This window comes from Diceros bicornis, chromosome 23 (assembly GCF_020826845.1).
Source record: "Diceros bicornis minor isolate mBicDic1 chromosome 23, mDicBic1.mat.cur, whole genome shotgun sequence".
Classification (NCBI taxonomy): Eukaryota; Metazoa; Chordata; class Mammalia; order Perissodactyla; family Rhinocerotidae; genus Diceros; species Diceros bicornis.
The window spans coordinates 7,777,871-7,783,870 of record NC_080762.1 but is presented as its reverse complement, the minus strand read 5'-3'; the positions used below and the strand labels follow the sequence as shown (position 1 = coordinate 7,783,870).

General features: G+C 50.4%; 1 protein-coding gene across 7 annotated transcripts in view; it reads left to right on the top strand.

Annotated features, from left to right (window-relative positions):
• The first annotated feature begins 940 nt into the window (after positions 1 to 940).
• L3MBTL3 (L3MBTL histone methyl-lysine binding protein 3) overlaps positions 941 to 6,000 on the top strand; it is a 115,024-nt gene continuing 109,964 nt past the window's right edge. For 2 of the 7 annotated variants that reach the window (XM_058566307.1, XM_058566301.1), the window contains exons 1-2: positions 941 to 1,031; positions 4,480 to 4,553. The gene's annotated coding sequence lies outside the window, so the exon portion shown is untranslated. Of the gene's footprint in view, positions 1,032 to 1,054; positions 1,112 to 1,808; positions 1,832 to 1,917; positions 2,087 to 2,765; positions 2,956 to 4,479; positions 4,554 to 6,000 lie in introns of those variants that run through there. The other 5 variants (XM_058566304.1, XM_058566306.1, XM_058566305.1 and 2 more) reach the window with 5 other exon arrangements.

Below are 6,000 nucleotides of genomic sequence, written 5' to 3'. Positions count from 1 at the left end.
AAGCGTGGCTTCCACCATTCCTGAAATCACATGTGCTACTTTTTTCTCGCACAGCAAACTCTGTTAACATTAAAATGTTTATCACAACTTCAATTACTTGAATTATTTTGCAAGAACCTGTACCTAGTAGAAAAGGAGAATGGTGAGCTGCCCAAAAGGAGGGCTGCAGTCAATAAATAGAAAGCTGTCAATACCGAAATACAATACTCTTGATCTCATTTTGACGCCTTAACAAAGACAGGTTTTGCGATTTAGGACCGCTCAGCCATCTTGCCTGAATATATTAAGAGGGCAGTCCTCGACCTGCTCACTGCAAGGTACTTTAACACTGATTTCTAAGTAGATGCACGAATCCCAACATATTTCACAACAGAGGCCTACCGTGTTTAAGCTGTCAATAAAGACCCACACTCAGGAAACGGGAAGAATGCGCAAGTTTTACACGCACACTTCATTATGCATTCTTTCCGTCCCAAAAGACGGGGAGGTTCTACTCTGTAAAAGCTTAAAACTTTATTTCTTATTTTTCATGACCTGTAGCACGCATGTAGCCTTTTGGGTAGTGTTTGCGTAAGACTAAGGCCCGCTCTTTAATGGCTGAATGCATACACTGAACAGTACATGGTGGATTAGCTGCTCTGAGAATTGCCTTTAAAAAAAAGTAAAGTGAAAAATAGACAAAGAAATCTATAACCTCTGCCGTCTTTCATATTTGTTTTGCCTGTTCTCGAACCAGCTCTCAGCCGGTGACAAGGAGACTGAAAAGATGCACCTGAAACAGTATCTGCGGGCAGCTGCAGTTGCCAACCGGCTTTATTGCTGCTTTCCAGCGGCGAAGGCGCGGCAGCAGCAGCCACAGGGCAGCCAGCGCGAGCCTCCCCGGCGGCGGCGGCGGCGGCGGCACCGGCACCAGCGCAGTTTCCCCTCTCCCCAGCCCTGACTCTACGCGCACATGCGCACTGCGCCCGCAGCCCTGGACCATTTGTCAGGACTACTCGTGAGACGGAGAAAAAAAAAGAGAAAATTTGGGGGTAAGAAGCGGTTGATCGGATCTAATCTCTAATTAATCTGAAGATCTGCCCGTGCCAAAGCCATTCATTGATTTTTCTGGGTGAGGATGAAAGTTAAGAGACCTATGGAGAGAAGGAAGCGCACCCTCGTCTTGTGAAACAGATCAGGGGAGGGGAAAGGACAGAAGGGGCTTCTCCCCCACTTCTCTGCGCCTCTGGGAAAGAGGAGAAAACTTAATCCCGGGGAAAAAAGTGGGCAAGTGACTCGCCAAGGGCTGGAGGGGGAGTCTCTGGGCATCTCACTCTGAAGTAGTGAGTGCGAGTGTGAAAGAGGAACAAAAGAGAGAGAAAAGAGAAAGGAAAAAATGGGGGGAGGAGAGACTTGTATTTTTTTCTTTGCGCGCACACGGGGAAGGGTGTGGGGGGCCGTGCGGAAGGGAGCCGGGGCGAGGCGGCCGCGTCGGGCTCTGCCGGCGCGCAGGCGGCGGGATGCGTGTGGGCCCCCTCCCCCGCGCCCCCCGAGCTTGTCACTTTGGTCGCTTTCATGACACCGGGCGCGGGGTGGGGGAGCGCGGCGGCGCCGGGCTCCGCCGGGGTGCGTGCCCGAGTGGGCGCCGCGGAGCCGCAGCCGGGGCGGCGAGCGCGGCCGCCGAGGCGGGGGGCGCCGGCGGGGGGCGCGGGGGCGGCCGGGGCCGCGGATCGGTGCGGCGGGAGGCGCGAGCCCCGCGCGCCGCCCCTGCGGCCCCCTCCGCCCGTGTGGCCTTTGTGCCGGGCGCGCACCGGAGAGCGAGCGAGCGGGCGGGCGAGCGCGAGAAGTACAAGTACGGGAGACCGAGGCAGTGGGAAAAGAGGCCGGGCCACTTTCTCCCCGCTCGGGCTGCGGAGAATGGACTGGTTGAATGTGCAGGCGCGTCTGCCCGGCGTGTGCTGTGTGTGCGCGGCGGAAAGGCCTGCCCGACTCCCACCGCGCACACGCACACTCACACGCACGCACACACTCGCGGACCCGCGGCGGGGCTGGGCGGCCGAGAGTTTGCGTTCGCCTCCTCGCCGCCTCCCCCTTCCCGACCGACTGTGTGAGAATTTCATATAGATCGGCTCCAATTTCCGCCATTTTGGGAAAGTTGCACAAAAATAAACCCTCCGGTTTATTTCTGCCCGAGGCAGGAAAGTGCTTCGGGAAGCGAGGCGGCGCGGGCCCCGGCGGCCGTGCGCGCGGGGGAGGGCGCGGGCCGGGCCGGGAGCCCGCGCCGTCGCGGCGTTCGCCCCGCGCCCTGGGTGCCGCGCCGGCCCGGTGCGGGCGCGGGCGTGTGCCGGGCGGCGGCGGCGGCCGTGGCGGCGGCGGGCGGGGAGGGAGGCGCGGGGCTGCTGTTCCTGCAACTTGTTTACGCCGCCCTTATATTGCGAGGCGGCGAGGGGTCCGAGGCGGGGCCGCCGCCCGCCTCGCGCCGCGTGCGTGTGCCATTCCGGAATAATGGGTCTTGCACACTCGCGTCCTGGGCCCGGCGGGCCGGCCTCGCGCCGCGGCGGCCGGGCGGGGGGAAGTAGAGGCCGGCGGGGGTGGGGATCGGGAAGCGCAGGAGCCGGGGCATCCGCCGCGCGCCCCGCGGGCCGGCCGGGGGGAGAGGGAGGAAAACTTGTGAGCCCGGGAGGCGGGGTGGGGGGGGCGCGGGGGCAGGGCGCAACTTTTGTGCTGGTGGTAAAACTTTAATTACCTTTAAAGAAAAAAGGCCCCAGGATCCCCCCCCCCCCCGGTCGAAGCACGGCCCACAGCGCGACCGTGAGAGAAAGTTTAAAAGCGGGCGGTTTCCTCCCCGCCTTGCCCGCCGAGGGGTGGGGGGATCTGTTTGTCCGTCTGCGCTCGGAGAGAGGTGGGGGTCACGAGCCGCCCTCCGGGGTCGCGAAGCCCGGGGTTCTTACCCCACCCTTCCACGGGGAGACGAAGGTAAACGTCGCTTCGGTTTCCCTCCCCCCCCTCCGCTTCCTTTTCCTCCCCCTCCCCGCCGATTTTTTGAGGGGACCCAAAAAACGGAGTCTCTTTCCTTATGCAACTTCCTCGGGCGCTGCGGGCACGGCCCTTCCCCCTCCCTGCATCCCTTGGCCCGCTCCTTGACCACCCCGGGGCCACCAGAAAAATGCATTAGAGCTCATTCAAAGTGCACAAGAGCAAAAATAGATTTTTAATTGTTCTAAGTTTAAGTTAGGGGAAACTGAGATGAGAAATAAGAATTGGGGGGCAGGGGAGCGGCTGGGGCGAGTGCGTCGAATTTTAATTTTGATTTTCCTAGCTTTTGTGGTAGCTTTATTGGTTTGGGGGGCCCGAGAGTCTCTGGACTGGCTAGCTCGGTCGCGTGGATTTTTGCGCAAGTTTTTAGAAAAACACTGACTCGAGTAGAGCATTTCGCCGGAAAGTTTCAAGTGCAGCAAAATCGCGAACGTGCAAAACTGGCCAAGGGGAGACCTCTAGTGGTTAAACGCATCTTTAAGTTCGGAAGGCCGAGAGGAAAGTTTGGCCTTTACTTGTAGCTACGTAGTCGGTTCAGACGTGGAAGTAATTAGACGACCTGTGCCAGCAGCCAGATGTTGTGTGAAAGGATGCTGATCAGAAATAGAAAGTTTAGTAAATCGGAGAGCAGATGAGTTCTGAGGACCCAGACCGGGTCACTTGCATCCCTCATTACTTACATGGGAAAAACACTTGGCTTTTATTCTGGGATTTGAGATTGGTCACTCTTGGGATTAGAAACAATTGTTTGTTTTTTTATTTGTTGTTTTGTATACCTTTGATCTATTTTTAATCACGAGTCACAGCGGATAATTTCATTTTGAATGTTAATAAGAATACAAAGTGCAATATATGTTTAGAACTTTGAAAAAAATGAAAAGACCTTTGGTTGAAATTTGCCTTTTAAATGAGCTGATCATTTTATTCTCTGATAAATATAATTTAAGGCTGGTATTTAGTTTCTTAACTGTGCAGTTATGTATAGTCGTAAAATAAATAATGTCTTTTAGTTCTAAGGGTGTAATTTTGTTTCACTGGGTAAGACATTAGTTCTAAATACTTTGTATAATTTGTGATTTAAACTCTTAAATATATGGGCGAAAGCTGCTTACATAATATCTATTCTTTTGCCAGTGTGTGTTCTGTAAAGTAACTTTAAAGATAAAAGCAATGAGAGAAATTAACGTTGAATCAAATGATCCCTGTAACTTTAACCTGCTGGTCATACAATGGGAGAGACTTGAATGGGAGAGTTTAGGATAGGAGATGATATGAATGATAAAATCCATTTCACTTCATCTGGAAGTATATTTTATTTTAATATACTGACTGGTATTGTGTTAAATTATGCAATAAGTCAATGATTCAAAATTTAAACTTCTTAATTGTGGATCGTGGATTTGAAGGCGTCTTTTTTATGACAACGCTTTGATTTTACTTTTCCTCTCTTTCAATCAATGCTAGACCTTCAGAAGGAATCTTGTGAGTGGACGGTGATCCTCAAGACCGCCAGACAGTTACTTCTTCACCACCACTAGGTAAGATTGTCTTGTTGAAACAAATTGCCTGAGAGATTTGCCAATGTTAAAAGCTAAATTTGGGCATCAGGAAGGAGAGTGTGGGACAAGGTTGGCAGAAAAACATCATTTTGTGGGGGCTGCTTGGAAAGCATCCAGGTCTTGACACTAAGTGTGATTGAGTGCGAAAAAAGCATTAGGAAAAGTTACGAGCTTGTCCTGAATAATCTTTGGACTGGCTCATTTGCTAGATTCTTAATTCGCATTTCACTTGCACCTGTTTTCTACTGAAAGGAAATAGTTTTATTGTTTGGAATTGAAAAAGTGGGAAAAGTAGAACAAAGCAATTGTAAATTAATATAATTGTTGTATAAATACATAGTGATATGGAAGATTCTGGAACTTGGTAAAATTTTGTAGGTGAAATTTACAATGAGAGCTTTGGGGTATTTAAGTAACTTGACTCCTGTGGCTTAAATCCAACATGGAGTGACTTGTGCCAGATATCGTGTCATAGAGTTATAGTGAATTTCCAGTGCGTTAGCATAGACTTGTCAGTTTTTGACCATGTCTCCACAGGGAATACAGCTGTTGTCCAGTAAGATCCTTTTGGTAATTTTGGAGGGTGCTGAGTTGTCTCCAGTAGTTCAGGGCCTCCTTTCAGGATAAAGATCATTCTCAAGCAAAGGGGGCGGTCCTCTCTTGGTAGAGCATCAAAGTACATTTGTGGTACTCTTGTGCTTTCTACTATTTATACCTTTTTTCTTTTCGTTTTTCTCCTCCTTTCATCTTTCTGTCTCCTTTTCTGCTTCTTTTCGTGTTTCTTCTCTGTCTTGAGTGTTAAAGGGCTTGCTAGTTCTTGTTTGGCAACACAAAAGAAAACAAAATAAATTAGCCTTACCTTTTATGAGCAGGGCTAATATGCTCATTGGGCCACTTTATAACCAGTGTAGGTGTGGTCTAGATGTCAAAACTGAATAATTACCAATGTAAAAATGACGATGAACAGGAGTTTATTGTCATTTTCTGCTTGTGGATGGTCTTGAATAGTATCCTTAGTGAAATAAATAGATGTGGTCCATGTAGATGGTGCAGCAGAGACAGTGGGGCAAGAATGACTCCAAGATCCTGCAGATGGAAGTAGAGTTCAAGCCGAGTAAAATGTGTTTCCTAGGATGCTGGGTTTTGTGTTTTGATGTGCCGAGTGGAAGACAGCAGTTATTTGTCTTCATCTGGGGAGTCATGTGGCTGTGGATAGCCTGCTAGAATATGAGTCGGAAGACAGTTTAGCCACTAAATGTATCACCTTGCCAAAGTCACTTTTCCTCTTGCTGCCTGGATTTCTCCATCTGGAAACTGAAAGCAATAGTGCTTGCCTTGCTTCCTTTGTTGAAAGGATCAAATAAAATAAGGTTTTGAGAACTATGAGTTAATTCGGATTCTTGGTCATGTTACTATTTTATCTTAG